We start from the raw sequence: 20,126 nt of genomic DNA on the forward strand, positions 1-20,126 counted from the left end.
GGCGACAGAGCTGGGAGAGGGGGACAAGGCAAGTATCTGGCGACAGAGCTGGGAGAGGGGGACAAGGCAAGTATCTGGCGACAGAGCTGGGAGAGGGGGACAAGGCAAGTATCTGGCGACAGAGCTGGGAGAGGGGGACAAGGACTGTGCCTGGTGACAGCGCTGGGAGAGGAGGACAAGGCAAGTATCTGGCGACAGTGCTGGGAGAGGGGGACAAGGACTGTGCCTGGTGACAGCGCTGGGAGAGGAGGACAAGGCAAGTATCTGGTGACAGTGCTGGGAGAGGGGGACAAGGACTGTGCCTGGTGACAGCGCTGGGAGAGGGGGACAAGGACTGTGCCTGGTGACAGCGCTGGGAGGATTTATTTATTGTATTTATAAAGCGCCAACATATTACGCAGCGCTGCAGGATACAGCCGGTATATGGCTTATCCTGCTCCTGCACAATATAGGAGTGATGCTGGTTCCCACAGCTGTCAGGCTATATAGAGGAAGGTCAGAGGGCAGAAACTGTCTCCCGGCATCAGGAGGTCAAACCACAGACTGCAGCCAACAAGGAGCCTCCGAGAGTTCCCAACACCAGCGGATTAACAACTTCACATACAGCAAAATACCATCATATCAAAGCTCACCTGTCACCCAAGGCCTAGTGTATCTGTCCACTGGGGAGCAGAAAAAGAAAAGTCACCATTACTTACACATTCTAACCAACCCACAAGTTAACGACATGTGTTTATAGTCCTAAACTGAACAATTAAAAGTTTAAAGGAGAACTGTAGTGAGAGGAATATGGAGACTGCCATATTTATTTCCTGTTAAACAATACCAGTTCCCTGGCAGCCCTGCTGGTCTCTGACATCAGTAGTGTCTGAATCACACACCTGAAACAAGCATGCAGCTAATCCAGTCACACTCCCGTCAGAGCACTTGATCTGCTGCATGCATGTTCAGGGGCTGTGGCTAAAAGGCAGAGGATCAGCAGGACAGCCAGTTAATGTGCAGAAACAAATATGGCAGCCTCCATATCGCTGTCACTTCAGGAGTCCTTTAGGGCTCTTTTCCACTAGCTGCAATCCGCTTCAGAAAGCAGATCTCAGCCGTTTTGTCGATAGCAATGACCACCGCGATAACATGTAAATCGCGGTGCTCATTTCCCACTAGTGTGTTTTTTGTTCCCCGTATCATAATCGTCGTGTTGCCCGATTCTCGCCGCGTTCCCGCTCCCTTCCCGGCGGTTGTTTTCCACAATCGCGGATAGTTGGAATTGTGGGTTGCGCGGTTGCGATCTAAATACCTCGCCCACCTGCCGCCCAGGTTCCTTTTAGCAGATTGAGGCCTCATCAGCTCCTTTCTAGGGTCTCCACCCGGAGTCCAGTACTGAAGTAGTGCGTCTGGCAAGGCATGAGCAGTGGGTAATCAGACATGGCAGATATTGGGGGGGGGGGGGGGGGGGGTTGAGGACATCAGTAGAAGAGGAATGGGGGACAGTATGCACATACACAGCATGCCCCATTCATGATAATCTCTGGGTGGGGCATGGCCTGGCGTACGAGAGGAATCGCCGCTAGGAGACTTGGGCACAGGATACAGCCGGCATATGGCTGATCCTGCTGCTGCACAAGTCCTGGCTTTGTTAATTACTATTCCCCCTCCAGGTCCACGTGGATGGTGGGGAATAATGGAATTCGGCTTCCAGCGATTGCTGCCGGCCGAATTACTGTGTTTTAAAAGTAATTTCAGCTCCGTCTTCTGACAGCGCCGAAGTTCCTCACTGTGTGCCGCTATAGCCGAAATTCCTTTCATGGAAGCAGACATATTGTCAACATCCTGTGCTTTCAAATGAACTTATCTTCTTATCTGCCAGTGGCAGTCAGCTGAGAAAGGAGAGAGATCAAATTACACTGGTAATTAGTCACAGATGAGGGGCTAAACTCTCTAAATACATCCAGGGTGCATTTCTCTCTGTTCTACTACTGTCCTGCACAAGAGTTCAGGTCCACTTTAATAAAGGAACTACAAGTAATACGACATTCTTCATACTTTAAAACAGTTCACAAAAAGTGGTAAGGAAGTGCAGCAGGGAGGGTTCTCACTGCGAAAAACAGATTTTCTTTACGTTTTTTTGCACAGTAAATTTTGTATTTATAGGTGAATTTTTTTTTTCCTCCTGCTTTCGCTGTACGAGAAAATGTCATACTGAGCATGTGCAGAATGCTCCCGGTGATCGAGGACACACATGGCCAGGGCAGCGCAGGCGCAGTGGGCGGAGTTGCCAAAAATTAGACTGGGACGCTGTGGGGGACCAGAGCATCGGTATGTCACGGCGCGGGCACAAGCCGGCTGTAGGGGGCTGGTAGAAGCCCCGGGTAAGGTAAAATGGATATTTGTTTTCATTAGCATTAGCATTCCTTTAAAGAGAACCAGAGATGAAGCACCCTCTTGTATTTTACCTTATAAATCAGTGGGAACATGACAGTAAACACCTAATCTGCCCTTTGTTTCATTGTTCTCTGTGTAATCTGACTGTTATCCCCTCTGATAAGAATCCCCGACTGAGAAGTCAGGCTGCTCCGTCTAGCTTTGCTACAGAAAGATTATAGCTAAGTCTGTCTTCTGTGGTGTTATTTCAAGCCCAAGCCTGCCCCCTTGTGGCTCTGCTATAATGACTCAGCAACAATCATTCCCAGCAAAGCCAGATTTAATTGCTCAGTCTGGATTCTTGTGACTGCTGATAACAGACACTTTTAGCAGTGAGGATGAAACAGACAGCATGGTAAGTGTTTTCTCTAATGTTCTTACTGATATACATGGTAAAATACACAAGGGTGCTTCGTCTCTGGTTCCCTTTAATACCTTTATAACGAGCCCACAAGACCCACCTTCTCATGTTTGCATAACCCCTCCCTTCCCACATCATTACCATAATACGGTCTGTTGGGCACCCTCTCAACAGTCACACCTATTGTTTCTACCCCCACCCTTTAGATTGTAAGCCTCTGGCAGGCTTCCCTGTAAAAAAAAAAAAAACATTGGCCCTAAACTTTGATATAGACATATGACAAGGATTAGATTGTAAGGGGCAGTCAAGTGACAAGACAATATACTCTGTACAGCGCTGCAGAAGAAGATGTTGCTATATAAATACTCAATAATAATAAGAATACAATGTGGACAGCCAGACACTAGGGGACCCCGTGGCATGGCTATAGCTACCCCCTTCCTCTCTGTTTGGGAGAGTGAGACAACACTTTACATTGCAGGGTGGGCAGCGCCACGTCCCACTCCTCGCAGATTAATGACAGCAGGCAGAATGCCACCACTTAACCACAACACATCGTTCTGGAGGACTCGGAGCAGCATTTAGTGGCGAGAGAGACTGGAATAAGGCAGCTAGCAGCTGTGCAAACAAAGGCTGGCATCAGACAGAGACGGGCAAAGTACCCCATACAATACCAGCTGTGCTAGGAACGCCCCACAGCCACAGACATAAAGCAATAATAATAATCTAGCATTCCCAGGACCCATGGGTGGTAATAATGAGAAGTGGCACATTTATACAGTGATGCAGGCATATAGAAGGCTGTACTGACGGAAGGCATAAACATTGGCATGTCATGAGAGGTGCTGTACCCACAATAGTCTCTCACCCGCTCAGACGGGCAGGAAACTCAGAGATCCAGCACAGGAAACTGCTCGGCACACACAGGAAACAAGACAAATTCCAAATACGTTACAGAAACTGAGCAGCTACACTGGGAGAGGGGAGAGACACAGAGGGAGAGGGGAGAGCCGGGGAGACACCGGGAGAAAGCACAATAATTACAGTTCCACTAACAGGGGTGTACTGACTCCCCTATTCCTGCTCCCCAACTACATGTAATACTTGCTACTGATGCTCCTCATCACTGAACCTCATTGGTATAGAACAGGAGGCTATCGACAAATCCCTGAACCTCACCTGTATAAAACTGGGTGCTACTGACCGCCTCATCCCTGTAACTCACCTGTATATAACTGGGTGCTACTGACCGCCTCATCCCTGTAACTCACCTGTATATAACTGGGGCTACTGGCCGCCTCATCCCTGTAACTCACCTGTATATAACTGGGTGCTACTGACCGCCTCCTCCCTGTAACTCACCTGTATATGACTGGGGCTACTGACCGCCTCATCCCTGTAACTCACCTGTATATAACTGGGGCTACTGACCGCCTCATCCCTGTAACTCACCTGTATATAACTGGGGCTACTGACCGCCTCATCCCTGTAACTCACCTGTATATAACTGGGGCTACTGACCGCCTCATCCCTGTAACTCACCTGTATATGACTGGGGCTACTGACCGCCTCATCCCTGTAACTCACCTGTATATAACTGGGGCTACTGGCCGCCTCATCCCTGTAACTCACCTGTATATAACTGGGGCTACTGACCGCCTCCTCCCTGTAACGCACCTGTATATAACTGGGGCTACTGGCCGCCTCATCCCTGTAACTCACCTGTATATAACTGGGGCTACTGACCGCCTCATCCCTGTAACTCACCTGTATATGACTGGGGCTACTGGCCTCCTCATCCCTGTAACTCACCTGTATATAACTGGGGCTACTGGCCATGTTATCCCTGTAACTCACCTGTACATAACTGGGGCTACTGACCGCCTCCTCCCTGTAACGCACCTGTATATAACTGGGGCTACTGACCGCCTCATCCCTGTAACTCACCTGTATATAACTGGGGCTACTGACCGCCTCATCCCTGTAACTCACCTGTATATAACTGGGGCTACTGACCGCCTCATCCCTGTAACTCACCTGTATATAACTGGGGCTACTGACCGCCTCATCCCTGTAACTCACCTGTATATAACTGGGGCTACTGACCGCCTCATCCCTGTAACTCACCTGTATATAACTGGGGCTACTGGCCGCCTCATCCCTGTAACTCACCTGTATATAATTGGGGCTACTGTCCGCCTCATCCCTGTAACTCACCTGTATATAACTGGGGCTACTGGCCGCCTCATCCCTGTAACTCACCTGTATATGACTGGGGCTACTGGCCGCCTCATCCCTGTAACTCACCTGTATATAACTGGGGCTACTGACCGCCTCATCCCTGTAACTCACCTGTATATAACTGGGGCTACTGACCACCTCATCCCTGTAACTCACCTGTATATGACTGGGGCTACTGGCCGCCTCATCCCTGTAACTCACCTGTATATAACTGGGGCTACTGGCCATGTTATCCCTGTAACTCACCTGTATATAACTGGGGCTACTGGCCGCCTCATCCCTGTAACTCACCTGTATATGACTGGGGCTACTGACCGCCTCATCCCTGTAACTCACCTGTATATAACTGGGGCTACTGACCGCCTCATCCCTGTAGCTCACCTGTATATAACTGGGGCTACTGACCGCCTCATCCCTGTAGCTCACCTGTATATAACTGGGGCTACTGGCCGCCTCATCCCTGTAACTCACCTGTATGTAACTGGGGCTACTGGCCATGTTATCCCTGTAACTCACCTGTATATAACTGGGGCTACTGGCCGCCTCATCCCTGTAACTCACCTGTATATGACTGGGGCTACTGACCGCCTCATCCCTGTAACTCACCTGTATATAATTGGGGCCACTGACCGCCTCATCCCTGTAGCTCACCTGTATATAACTGGGGCTACTGGCCGCCTCATCCCTGTAACTCACCTGTATATAACTGGGGCTACTGGCCATGTTATTCCTGTAACTCACCTGTATATAACTGGGGCTACTGGCCATGTTATCCCTGTAACTCACCTGTATATAACTGGGGCTACTGGCCGCCTCATCCCTGTAACTCACCTGTATATGACTGGGGCTACTGACCGCCTCATCCCTGTAACTCACCTGTATATAACTGGGGCTACTGACCGCCTCATCCCTGTAGCTCACCTGTATATAACTGGGGCTACTGACCACCTCATCCCTGTAACTCACCTGTATATAACTGGGGCTACTGACCGCCTTATCCCTGTAACTCACCTGTATATAACTGGGGCTACTGGCCATGTTCTCCCTGTAACTCACCTGTATATAACTGGGGCTACTGACCGCCTCATCCCTGTAACTCACCTGTATATAACTGGGGCTACTGGTCGCCTCATCCCTGTAACTCACCTGTATATAACTGGGGCTACTGACCGCCTCATCCCTGTAACTCACCTGTATATAACTGGGGCTACTGACCGCCTCATCCCTGTAACTCACCTGTATATAACTGGGGCTACTGACCGCCTCATCCCTGTAACTCACCTGTATATGACTGGGGCTACTGACCGCCTCATCCCTGTAACTCACCTGTATATAACTGGGGCTACTGACCGCCTCATCCCTGTAACTCACCTGTATATGACTGGGGCTACTGGCCGCCTCATCCCTGTAACTCACCTGTATATAACTGGGGCTACTGACCGCCTCATCCCTGTAACTCACCTGTATATAACTGGGGCTACTGACCGCCTCATCCCTGTAACTCACCTGTATATGACTGGGGCTACTGGCCGCCTCATCCCTGTAACTCACCTGTATATGACTGGGGCTACTGACCGCCTCATCCCTGTAACTCACCTGTATATAACTGGGGCTACTGACCGCCTCATCCCTGTAACTCACCTGTATATAACTGGGGCTACTGACCGCCTCATCCCTGTAACTCACCTGTATATGACTGGGGCTACTGGCCGCCTCATCCCTGTAACTCACCTGTATATAACTGGGGCTACTGACCGCCTCTCCCTGTAACTCACCTGTATATAACTGGGGCTACTGACCGCCTCATCTCTACTCCCTAACTATATTTAACTGGCTGATACTGCCCCCCAATCCCTATATAACAGGGGGCTAATGACAATGGGGGGGGGGGGGGGGTCAGTAGCAAGCAGTAATATACATGTGGGGTGCAAGGATAGGGTGTGCAGGGATAGGGGGCAGTAGCAGGCAGTGTTATATACAGATGGGGTGCAGGGATGGGGGGGGGGGGGGGTCAGTGTTCTCCCCAGGCCCTTTTAGCCGAGTGCGACACCCGGCTAGTTTTGGTGAGCACTCGGCTGTCATCGGCTCACTTCCTCTTCTGCTATAAGCAGAGTTGTGCAGAGAAGCACCAGCCCTGCATTTTCTCATCTCGCCCCACCCGGCTACTTTTTCATGCCACCCGGCTGGAAATTTTTTTGGGGGGAGAACACTGGGGGTCAGTAGCAGGCAGTTATATACAGGTGGGGTGCAGGGATAGGGGGGTCAGTAGCAGTTATATACAGGTGGGGTGCAGGGATAGGGGTCAGTAGCAGTTATATACAGGTGGGGTGCAGGGATACGGGTCAGTAGCAGTTATATACAGGTGGGGTGCAGGGATAGGGGGGTCAGTAGCAGGCAGTTATATACAGGTGGGGTGCAGGGATAGGGGGGTCAGTAGCAGTTATATACAGGTGGGGTGCAGGGATAGGGGGGTCAGTAGCAGTTATATACAGGTGGGGTGCAGGGATAGGGGGGTCAGTAGCAGTTATATACAGGTGGGGTGCAGGGATAGGGGGGTCAGTAGCAGGCAGTTATATACAGGTGGGGTGCAGGGATAGGAGGTCAGTAGCAGGCAGTTATATACAGGTGGGGTGCAGGGATAGGGGGGTCAGTAGCAGTTATATACAGGTGGGGTGCAGGGATAGGGGGGTCAGTAGCAGTTATATACAGGTGGGGTGCAGGGATAGGGGGGTCAGTAGCAGTTATATACAGGTGGGGTGCAGGGATAGGGGGGTCAGTAGCAGTTATATACAGGTGGGGTGCAGGGATAGGGGGGTCAGTAGCAGTTATATACAGGTGGGGTGCAGGGATAGGGGGGTCAGTAGCAGTTATATACAGGTGGGGTGCAGGGATAGGGGGGTCAGTAGCAGGCAGTTATATACAGGTGGGGTGCAGGGATAGGAGGTCAGTAGCAGGCAGTTATATACAGGTGGGGTGCAGGGATAGGGGGGTCAGTAGCAGTTATATACAGGTGGGGTGCAGGGATAGGGGGGTCAGTAGCAGTTATATACAGGTGGGGTGCAGGGATAGGGGGGTCAGTAGCAGTTATATACAGGTGGGGTGCAGGGATAGGGGGGTCAGTAGCAGTTATATACAGGTGGGGTGCAGGGATAGGGGGGTCAGTAGCAGTTATATACAGGTGGGGTGCAGGGATAGGGGGGTCAGTAGCAGTTATATACAGGTGGGGTGCAGGGATAGGAGGTCAGTAGCAGGCAGTTATATACAGGTGGGGTGCAGGGATAGGGGGGTCAGTAGCAGTTATATACAGGTGGGGTGCAGGGATAGGGGGGTCAGTAGCAGTTATATACAGGTGGGGTGCAGGGATAGGGGGTCAGTAGCAGTTATATACAGGTGGGGTGCAGGGATAGGAGGTCAGTAGCAGGCAGTTATATACAGGTGGGGTGCAGGGATAGGAGGTCAGTAGCAGGCAGTTATATACAGGTGGGGTGCAGGGATAGGGGGGTCAGTAGCAGTTATATACAGGTGGGGTGCAGGGATAGGGGGGTCAGTAGCAGGCAGTTATATACAGGTGGGGTGAAGGGATAGGGGGGTCAGTAGCAGGCAGTTGTATACAGGTGGGGTGCAGGGATAGGGGGGTCAGAAGCAGGCAGTTATATACAGGTGGGGTGCAGGGATAGGAGGTCAGTAGCAGGCAGTTATATACAGGTGGGGTGCAGGGATAGGGGGGTCAGTAGCAGTTATATACAGGTGGGGTGCAGGGATAGGGGGGTCAGTAGCAGGCAGTTATATACAGGTGGGGTGCAGGGATAGGGGGGTCAGTAGCAGGCAGTTATATACAGGTGGGGTGCAGGGATAGGGGGTCAGTAGCAGGCAGTTATATACAGGTGGGGTGAAGGGATAGGGGGGTCAGTAGCAGGCAGTTGTATACAGGTGGGGTGCAGGGATAGGGGGGTCAGTAGCAGTTATATACAGGTGGGGTGCAGGGATAGGGGGGTCAGTAGCAGGCAGTTAGATACAGGTGGGGTGCAGGGATGGGATGGGGGGTGCGGGGGTAGAGACTGAGCGGGCAGACAGTGCAGCGCAGTGGGACAGAGGAGACACGAGGTCGCACAGCGGGGGGGCTGTAGTGTAATGTTACCGTATATGTTATACAGGGTGAGGGGTGGTGGGGTCACTGTCACACACTGCTATACACACACACTCTCAGTATCCCGGGGGTCGCGCACTGACCTGTTCGGGGGTCCCGCCTGTGATCCGGTAATACATCCACACTCCACAGCAGCCGCGCTGATTCCCCGCCGTACTACCTGCCAGCCCCGCCCCTGCTGCGTGCCCCGTCCCCTGAACCGCCCATCTCCCTTCACACTGGGTGCTGGAGTGTCGGCCACTCCCCTCGCCGCATGAGACACCCGCCCACGCCCGAGTCTACTCCTTCACCAGCCCGGTGACTGTGTGCCCACTCCATACACCGCCAGAACCCCTCTCCCTGATCACTGGGGCACCCCTCTCCCTGATCACTGGGCACCCCTCTCCCTGATCACTGGGGCACCCCTCTCTCCCTGATCACTGGGGCACCCCTCTCCCTGATCACTGGGGCACCCCTCTCTCCCTGATCACTGGGGCACCCCTCTCCCTGATCACTGGGGCACCCCTCTCCCTGATCACTGGGGCACCCCTCTCCCTGATCACTGGGGCACCCCTCTCCCTGATCACTGGGGCACCCCTCTCCCTGATCACTGGGGCACCCCTCTCCCTGATCACTGGGGCACCCCTCTCTCCCTGATCACTGGGGCACCCCTCTCTCCCTGATCACTGGGGCACCCCTCTCCCTGATCACTGGGCACCCCTCTCCCTGATCACTGGGGCACCCCTCTCTCCCTGATCACTGGGGCACCCCTCTCCCTGATCACTGGGGCACCCCTCTCCCTGATCACTGGGGCACCCCTCTCTCCCTGATCACTGGGGCACCCCTCTCTCCCTGATCACTGGGGCACCCCTCTCTCCCTGATCACTGGGGCACCCCTCTCCCTGATCACTGGGGCGCCCCTCTCCCTGATCACTGGGCATCCCTCTCCCTGATCACTGGGGTCACCCCTCTCCCTGATCACTGGGGTCACCCCTCTCCCTGATCACTGGGGCAGCCCTCTCCCTGATCACTGGGCACCCCTCTCTCTGATCACTGGGGTCTCCCTGATCACTGGGGCACCCCTCTCCCTGATCACTGGGGCACCCCTCTCCCTGATCACTGGGCATCCCTCTCCCTGATCACTGGGGTCACCCCTCTCCCTGATCACTGGGGCACCCCTCTCCCTGATCACTGGGGCAGCCCTCTCCCTGATCACTGGGCACCCCTCTCTCTGATCACTGGGGTCTCCCTGATCACTGGGGCACCCCTCTCCCTGATCACTGGGGCACCCCTCTCCCTGATCACTGGGCATCCCTCTCCCTGATCACTGGGGTCACCCCTCTCCCTGATCACTGGGGCACCCCTCTCCCTGATCACTGGGGCACCCCTCTCCCTGATCACTGGGGCACCCTGATCACTGGGGCACCCCTCTCCCTGATCACTGGGGTCACCGCTCTCCCTGATCACTGGGGTCACCCCTCTCCCTGATCACTGGGGTCACCCCTCTCCCTGATCACTGGGGTCACCCCTCTCCCTGATCACTGGGGCACCCCTCTCCCTGATCACTGGATCACCCCTCTCCCTGATCACTGGGGCACCCTGAACTCTAGGGTCACCCCTCTCCCTGATCACTGGGGCACCCTGAACTCTGGGGTCACCCCTCTCCCTGATCACTGGGGTCACCGCTCTCCCTGATCACTGGGGCACCCTGAACTAAAATGCATGCCCCACCGGCCATTACACTCACTCGTGTGCCTGTCTGATCACTGGGGCACCCTGAACTCTGGGGTCACCCCTCTCCCTGATCACTGGGGTCACCGCTCTCCCTGATCACTGGGGCACCCTGAACTCTGGGGTTACCCCTCTCCCTTATCACTGGGCTCACCGCTCTCCCTGATCCCTGGGGCACCCCTCTCCCCGATCACTGGGGTCACCCCTCTCCCTCATCACTGGGGTCACCCCTCTCCCTGATCACTGGGGGTCACCCCTCTCCCTGATCACTGGGGCACCCTGAACTCCGGGGTCACCCCTCTCCCTGATCACTGGGGCACCCTGAACTAAAATGCATGCCCCACCGGCCATTACACTCACTCGTGTGCCTGCACTAATTAGAGAAGGGACAGCTGCATTAGACTCTCTCATAGGGAAAGATTAGTTAGGCTCTTGTAGGCTTCTTAACTTGCTCCTTGCTGATTCTTATTGCTAAAATAGCACCCCACAACAGCTCTTTTGAGAGCTAATCTTGTTCTTGTGATCTATTTTTTATTTCTGTGTGTCCCACTGACACTTGTGTTGCATAGACAGCCTTGATAATTCATACTGTGTGTGCCACTGCCAGGCCCAGCACATTCAGTGACTACCTGTGTGTGTGACAGGTGCACATTGTAATACCCAGTACTGCATATACCTACCTGTTGTGTTCAGGGAACCCACCTCATCACTGCATATACCTACCTGTTGTGTTCAGTGAACCCACCTCATCACTGCATATACCTACTACCTGTTGTGTTCAGTGAACCCACCTCATCACTGCATATACCTACCTTTCCGGATCCACCCTCCACCAACGCCTGGACCGGCAGGTAGCAGACTACCTGGCCTTAAGTGTGGATGTAGACACTGTGAGCAGCGATGAACCCTTGGACTACTGGGTGCGCAGGCTTGACCTGTGGCCAGAGCTGTCCCAATTTGCCATCCAACTTCTGTCTTGCCCTGCCTCAAGCGTCATGTCAGAAAGGACCTTCAGCGCAGCTGGAGACTGAGAAGAGAAGTTGTCTAAGTCACAAAAGTGTTCAGTACCTCACCTTTATCAAAATGAATGAGGTATGGATCCCGGAGGGCTGCTGCCTGCCCCAAGACTAAGTCAGTCCCCACACACAGCATCTCTGCCTGCACGCCGTGTGACTGGCTACCTGCCCCAAGACTAATGGCCCATACTCACGGGCTACAATTTTGCATGTCGCTAGCAAACGGAAGCGTGTGCGCGACATGCCGGCGACAGCTCGTCGCCAGGTCCCTCCGCATACACACGCCGGAGGGACCTGGCAACTGATGCGGCGGAAGCTGTCGCTGTTGTCCCTCCCCCCGCCGGAAGCGCCGTCTATTTACAATTATGTTGCTGTCGCTAGTCCGCGTACTCACGCGGACTAGCGACAGTTGCGGCGGAGTTGCGGCGGCGACTGTCGCCAGGCGATTGACCGCGCCAATCGCCTGGCGACATCAGCGACGGGCAACAGTTTGGGGTGCGCGCCCGGGCAGCGCCGCATACTCACGGGCGACCTGTCGCCGCAACACGCGCGATTGCCGCATGTTGCGGCGACAATTGTAGCCTGTGAATATGGGCCATAAGTCTCTCCCCAGTGCCACACAGCATCTCTGCCTGAAGTCCGCTTGCCTTCTCCGCCACCACCAACAGGGTCCAGGACTCCAGGCGCTGCTAGCAGCGGCCGCTATACTAATTTTTCTGGTGCGTGTACATGCCTGCCTAATGTTTCTGGCTGCACTGCAGCTGCAACAACAAAACAAAAGGCATGTACATGTGCCCATTCCCCTTCGTGATCATTACCTTGCCGCGGTGAAGGGGCTTGCGTATCACAATGAAGCAATGACCACCGGCTATATGAGTGTCTCGGGGGTGGCACACCAAAGATAATAAGGTCGTTGCTTTATTGTGGACAGACCAAATTTGATCAGCTGGACAGTCACTGTTGTTCTATATCAGGGGTGCCCACACTTTTTCGGCTCGCGAGCTACTTTAAAATTCGCCGAGGCCAGGAGATCTACCAACATTTAAAATACTGAACCTAGCATTAAGAATGCTGGTATACTACTATACAAGTCATGTATAGTCATATAACAACGTGAAATGCTTAGTTTAGCATGGGAAATGTTGGTAGATATCTTGGATTTGGCTATCAGAATTGCACCACAACCATGACTGACATAACACACACACACACACACTTACACACACACACACACACACACGACTGCTGGGGTACACACACACACTGATGACTGCTGGGGTACACACACACACACACACACACACACACACACACACACCCTGATGACTGCTGGGGTACACTCTCTCTCTCTCATGACTTCTCCCCACCCCAGCATATTTGGCAGCACACAGAATCTTTCCCCACACAGTCGCATAAACCCCCCTCCCCACCCCAGCATATTTGGCAGGCTGGCAGCATATACAAAGAATCCTCTTCAGTGCCCACATGTTTAGCTCACTTATCCACCGCCCCGCACATGGCTTCTAATGACTCCTTCCCCCTGCAAATACAACTAGACTAGGCCTCAGAGTCAGCCCCGCAGTAAGGAATACACCCGACCCGACCCACCAACATAATTTCAAATTGCCCGCCTCGCAGCAAAGTATCCGTTCGCCGAATCGCCACTTCTCACAGGATGGCGGAGCGGTGGTTACTGGTCTCGTAACGACCTAAAAACCTGCATGACCTGGGGGGGCGTGGTCACAACGCTATCATAGAGGAGGGAGAGGAGATGGTCACAATTGGCTCCTTTCCCCCTTCGTCCACGCCTCTCCGCTTCAGCCGCGCCTCTCCCCTTCAGCCGCGCCTCTCCCCTCAGTCAGCCGCGCGCTGGGAAGTATATTCTGACAGCCGCGGGAACACAGGAGGCAACAGCGCAGCTAAATTTGATGAGATGGAACTGAAGTTATGGGGGTGTTATTAACGCTTATTGTTATATCAGGCAAAGTGGTAGAAAGATGATTAGTTCTGTTTTATTCATATTAAGTTTTAGGAAGCGAGAGGTAATCAAGAAAGACGCAGCAGACAATCAGTCAGGAACGCACGATAAGTGGGAATTAAGGTCAGGGGCCGAGAGGTACAGTTGTATGTCCTAATCAGGGGCCGAGAGGTACAGTTGTATGTCCTCATCAGGGGCCGAGAGGTACAGTTGTATGTCCTCATCAGGGGCCGAGAGGTACAGTTGTATGTCCTCATCAGGGGCCGAGAGGTACAGTTGTATGTCCTAATCAGGGGCCGAGAGGTACAGTTGTATGTCCTCATCAGGGGCCGAGAGGTACAGTTGTATGTCCTCATCAGGGGCCGAGAGGTACAGTTGTATGTCCTCATCAGGGGCCGAGAGGTACAGTTGTATGTCCTCATCAGGGGCCGAGAGGGACAGTTGTATGTCCTCATCAGGGGCCGAGAGGTACAGTTGTATGTCTTCATCAGGGGCCGAGAGGTACAGTTGTATGTCCTCATCAGGGGCCGAGAGGTACAGTTGTATGTCCTGATCAGGGGCCGAGAGGAACAGTTGTATGTCTTCATCGACATATACGTGGTATTGAAAACAAAATAAATTTATTAATGTAAATTTGAGGTGAATAAAAATGATTATTATTGTGTATTTATATAGCACTGACATCTTCTGCAGTGCTGTACAGAGTATATTGTCTTGTCACTAACTGTCCCTCAGAGCTCACAATCTAGTCCCTGCCATAGTCATATCTTTATGTCTATGTATGTATCCTGTAGTGTATGTATCATAGTCTAGGGCCAATTTAGGGGGCGCCAATTAACTTAGCTGTATGTTTTTGGGATGTGTGAGGAAACCGGAGTACCCGGGGGAAACCCACAAAGACACAGAGAGAACATACAAACTCCTTGCAGATGTTGTTTACCTGGCTGGGATACAAACCAGGGACCCAGCGCTGTAAAGCGAGAGCACTGACAACTACGCCACTGTGCTGCCCAATTAAAAAAAATTATAGTGAGACCCTTCAGCCCCCCAGGCTTAATTTTTTTGTCCGGCCATCCCTCCAGCGTGCCGCTGAAGGCTCTGTTTGGAGCTCCAGTTAGATCTGCAGGGCGCATGCGCTGTCTATACACGCGCCCTCTCTGTATTTGTCCCCACACGGCTGTGTGTTGCAGTCATCACTGAGAGCATCCCGGGCATGCCCACTTCTGGTTACTTCTGATCTGCCGATGCCCAGGACGCTCAGGGCCCTAGCTGTTGTGCAGGAGCGCGATACATGGTGGTGCGCTGGGTGTAGTTCGCATGCACCGGGCAGTCACAGACAGGAGCAGGCCATACAGTGGCAAGACAGATGGGAGGCCAGATGAAGGAAGTGGCCAGGAGGGATCTGAAGAGTCTCTAGGACAGTGAGGTAAGTATGTATATAATAAAACGTATTATTCACCTCAGGTAAACTGGCTGTTTCCTGTTGCGTGGATCGGGGGGGTAGGCCCTAGAGCTGCGCAGCTGCACTTACGGGTATGCGGACTGCGCAGCCGCAGCCAGCTCATGCGGCCATGTTTGTGGAGGCAGGAGAGCCCGACCCAGGCCGTGGGGTCGGGAGCCGGCCCGGGGGGCTATTGAGCGGCAGGGAGCCAGCGGAACGGCACGGAGGGCGAGGAAGGCGTCCTCCGTGCCTTCATATGCGATGCAGGTATTTCACTTTTTTTTCGATTTGGCCTGGGAAGTGCTTTAAGTTGCCAAGGCAATGCATATAAATGGAGAAATGGCAGAGGACCAAGGACTGAGCCCTGAGGTACCCCCACAGATAGCGGGTTGCGGAAAGGAGATGTGGTCTGAATAAAAGTGGCCATTCATTGGTGTATGACCAAATCAACCATTAGGGCCCTTTTCTACTAGCAATCACTAGCGTTCGCGCTGAACGCTAGTGATTGCGATTCAGCAAATGCACAAAATTTCGCGGCGATTTTCCGATGTTTGCGATCGCGATTTTGCTATGCTATGCACTGCATAGCAAAATTGCGGCAATAATCGCTCCACAGCGCGATCACGATCAGGTAAAAAACGAATCGCGGTAGTGGAAATGACCTACCGCGATTCCTATGTTAAAAGCAAACTGTATCGATTTGAAAAATCACTAGCGGTTTGCGGTTTTGCGATTCAGCCATCGCAAACGCCGTAGTGGAAAAGAGCCCATAGACAAATCCCGCTCTGATCGAATCTGATCAGGGAGAGATCTATTGCCTGCCCACACACTGCACTTGTTGAAGATAATGGTCCGCACCACTTTCAGATTAAGAATCAACTTTTATTGGAAACCCATTAAAATGATAGCAGCAATTTAATGGATTTCCAATAAAAGTTGATTCTTAATCTGGAAGTGGTGCGGACCATTATCTTCAACAAGTGCTACTTTTACCCTGTTGGTACAAGGGGTCGGTTCTCGCACACCCACTAAGGATTGCCGAGGTGCTGTTCCAATTTCCTAAATAGAGATGGCCCGAACGGTTCGAATGCGAACGTATTCGCGAGAACATCTGTGGTTCGCGTTCGCGGTGAGCCGCGAACAATATGCGAGTTCGACACGCCCCCTATACTACATCATTAGGCTCAACTTTGACCCTCTACATCACAGTCACCAGACCCGGGGTAGCCAATCAGGCTACACTCCCTCCTGGAGCCCCTCCCCTTATATAAGGCAGCAGCGTCGACCTTTTCCCTCACTCAGTGTGGCTGCAGTAATTAGAGAAGGGAGAGGAACCTGCTGTAGACATAGGGAAAGCTTAGTTAGGCTCTTGTATTAGGCTTGTTAGCTTGCTCCTTGCTGATTCTTATTGCTAAAAAGCACCCCTCAACAGCTCTTTTGAGAGCTAATGTTGTTCTTGTGATCTGTTTGTTTTTTTTGTGTGTGTGTGTGTGGCCCACTGACACTTGCATATACAGCCGGGCAGCTGCACACTGTATTGATACCAGTCACTGCATACCTGTTCAGTGCGCCTACGTGACAGCACACAGTGTTATATTATACTAGCCGGCCCGCGGCGTAGCATATGCCGCATAAGGGGGTAGAGGGCAGGAAGGGGGTATTGGGCACAGCGGCAGGGAGGGGGGTCGGACCCTGTCCTCAACTGGGTCCCCAATGTGTGCTCCCCCTCCAGCTTAAGCTCAGCAGGAACCCCCCCCCCCCTCACCTGGGTCCCCCATGTGCACTCCCCCTCCAGCTTAAGCTCAGCAGGAACCCCCCCTTACCTGGGTCCCCCATGTGCACTCCCCCTCCAGCTTAAGCTCAGCAGAAACCCCCCCTCCCTCACCTGGGCCCCCATGTGCACTCCCCCTCCTGCTTAAGCACAGTAGCAGCCGCCACTATTAGTGAGAGGCAGCGGGCGGGGATGCCTCTCCTCTTTCGTGTTCCATCCTGCGCTCCACTGTTGTCACTTCCTGCAATACCACCCACTGTATTGGTGTAATTTGCCTTTTTAAAACAAAAGGAAATCTGCAATAATTCAGCTATAACTATAAGTGAACATTTGTGGTTACCCACAATGCACTGCTACTAAATAAGCCAATAATTCCTTTTCACCCTTAGTAACCCAATCAAGCATCCAGAACCGCTGGTGTATAGCAAGCCTATAGCTTTAAATTTTACACAGCCATATCAAACCCACATGTGACAGCCTGTTTCAGACTTTCGGTCCTCATCAGTACATGGCAGGGATTGATACGGCTGTATGAGATAGGGCTTGGACCAGTACAACAGAGTAACCAAGCAGCTCAGGGTGACCCAAACCACTCGGAAAGTTTAGGGGGATAAAAGGGACCAAAAAGACCTTCCACTAAAAAAAGCAAAGCTTGGTGAAATTTGGCTTCTTAAAACAGAAGAAAATCTGCAATAATTCAGCTATAAGTGAACATTTGTGGTTACCCACAATGCACCGCTACTAAATATGCAAATTATTCCTTTTCACCCTTGGTAAGTCAAGCAAGCCTATGGGCCTGATTCACAAAGCGGTGCAAACTGTTTAGCACGGGTGTGCTAAACAGTTAGCGCGCAAAGTGCCGCGATTTGCGTGATCGCGGTCTTTTGCGCGCGCAATTTGCCACAAATCGCAGCACTTTATGCGCACAAAGGTCCACGAATTGCACTTCACGTGCTAACTGTTTAGCACACACGTGCTAAACAATTTGCACCACTTTGTGAATCAGGCCCTATACCTTTACATTTTACACAGTCATATCAAACCCACATGTGACAGCCTATTTCAGACTTTTGGTCCTCATCAGTACATAGCAGGGATTGATATGGCTGTATGAGGTAGGGCTTGGACCAGTACAACAGAATACCCAAGCAGCTCAGGGTGACCCAAACTACTAAGAATGTGTAGGAGGTTAAAAGAGACCAAAAAGCCCTCCTACTAAAAAAAGAAAAGCTTGGTGTAATTTTCCTTCTTAAAACAGAAGCAAGTCTGCAATAATTCAGCTATAAGTGAATATTTGTGGTTACCCACAATGCACTGCTACTGAATATGCAAATTATCTCTCTTTGCCCTTGGTTTGATATGACACTACTTCTTCTTCTTGCTTGGACCAGCCCCTTCTTCTTGCTTGGACCGGCCCTGGGGGCAGGGCGCTACTTCTTCTTGCTTGAAGGTTGAGGCACTTATTAAGGTGCGTACACACATGCGACTATAGTCGTTTGTAATGATCGTTCCCCGATCTTTACCAACGACGATCGTTACAAAAAACGAACCACCGACTATTAAGGCAAACGACGAACGAGCCAAATCGCTACAAAAGAAAGTTCTGTCTCGGCGGATTTTAACCAACGACGATCGTTTGCAAAAGTAGTACATCATTGGAAACGGTCGTTCGTACTAGGCTTGACATGCGCATTTCACTATTTCTCTGTGAAACTTCTCATTTTTATGCGCAGGCGCAATAGTTGCTTTACGTGATGTAACGTTTGTTCTAACGATCAGATCGTTACACACCTTTTAAAACTATCTTTACTTAGGTCGTTCTTTCATCAATTAAAAGTTCGTTCGTCGTTCTTAACGAACGATCGTTGTCGCATGTGTGTACGTAGCATTAGTCTATTATATATATAGATACCAGTCACTGCATACCTGTTCACGGTATCTGTGTGTGTGACAGCTGCACATTTGTAATACTAGTCACTGCATACCTGTTCATGGTACCTGTGTGTGTGACAGCTGCACATTGTATTGATACCAGTCACTGCATACCTGTTCAGTGCACCTACGTGACCGCACTCAGTGTTATATTATATACCAGTCACTGCATACCTGTTCACGGTACCTGTGTGTGTGACAGCTGCACATTGTATGCATACCTGTTCAGTGCACCTACGTGACCGCACGCTGTTTTATATACCAGTCCGTGCATACCTGTTAACTGCACCTGTGTGACAGCTGCACATTGTATTGTAATACCAGTCACTGCATACCTTTCCCTGCACCTGTGTGACTGCACATTGTATTAGTCAAGTTAGTGCATACCTTTCACTTCATTCCCCTACCCCCCGAGAAGGACAAAACCGGCAGAGGCAGACCCAGAGGCAGGCCACCCAGCAGGTCTGTTCGAGGTCGTGCTGACGTCATTTCGTGCGGCCCTGGACCAAAGTACAGTGCTCAGAAAAAGGCACGTGCCATCAACTCCCAAGATTGTCAGGACGTACTTTACTATTTAACACTGAACACCTCATCTTCCGCAGCCACCAGCGCTACTACAAGTACCACATCCGCTACATTTGACACTTCGCAGGAGTTATTTGGTGGGGAATTAACTGATTCACAGCCATTATTGTTACAACAAGATGAAGGCGCTAAGCAAGTTACACCACCTCATATGTCTGAGTTAGGCGACACTATGGGCTCTATTCATAAAACCTTACCGCAAGTTTTCCGCTCAAAACAGCGGATTTTCCCGTCCATTTAGCAAAGTGAGCATTCATAAAAGCTGTTCCCGCATGAAAATCTACAATCCCCCAGCAGAGCGAGAAATTTCCGCCTTCTCCAGTGTTTTTCTAGATTTATCTAGAAAAAAGTAACAAAATGGCCATTCATAAAGATTAGAGGAAGCGGTATGTGGACGGGAAATACCGCTTCCTCTGATTTTGCGGATTACATACAAGTGAATGGGACAGACCTCCCAGAGAGAGCAGTGCACGGAGGGACTCTGCCGGCTGAAGTGTTTCCGCATGCCTTCCGACAGCTTACCGCC

The 20,126-nt window shown here is 51.8% G+C and overlaps 1 protein-coding gene across 2 annotated transcripts in view; it reads right to left on the reverse strand.

Annotated features, from left to right (window-relative positions):
* The window catches only part of TP53I11 (tumor protein p53 inducible protein 11), a 152,888-nt gene extending 143,551 nt beyond the window's left edge, over positions 1–9,337 (reverse strand). Inside the window, exons 1-2 of one of the 2 annotated variants that reach the window (XM_068260124.1) lie at positions 9,251–9,317; positions 633–662 (exon numbers count right to left, since the gene is read on the reverse strand). The gene's annotated coding sequence lies outside the window, so the exon portion shown is untranslated. Of the gene's footprint in view, positions 1–632; positions 663–9,250 lie in introns of both variants that reach the window. The other variant, XM_068260122.1, reaches the window with a different exon arrangement.
* Positions 9,338–20,126: the final 10,789 nt, after the last annotated feature.

Source organism: Hyperolius riggenbachi, chromosome 11 (assembly GCF_040937935.1).
Source record: "Hyperolius riggenbachi isolate aHypRig1 chromosome 11, aHypRig1.pri, whole genome shotgun sequence".
Lineage (NCBI taxonomy): Eukaryota > Metazoa > Chordata > Amphibia > Anura > Hyperoliidae > Hyperolius > Hyperolius riggenbachi.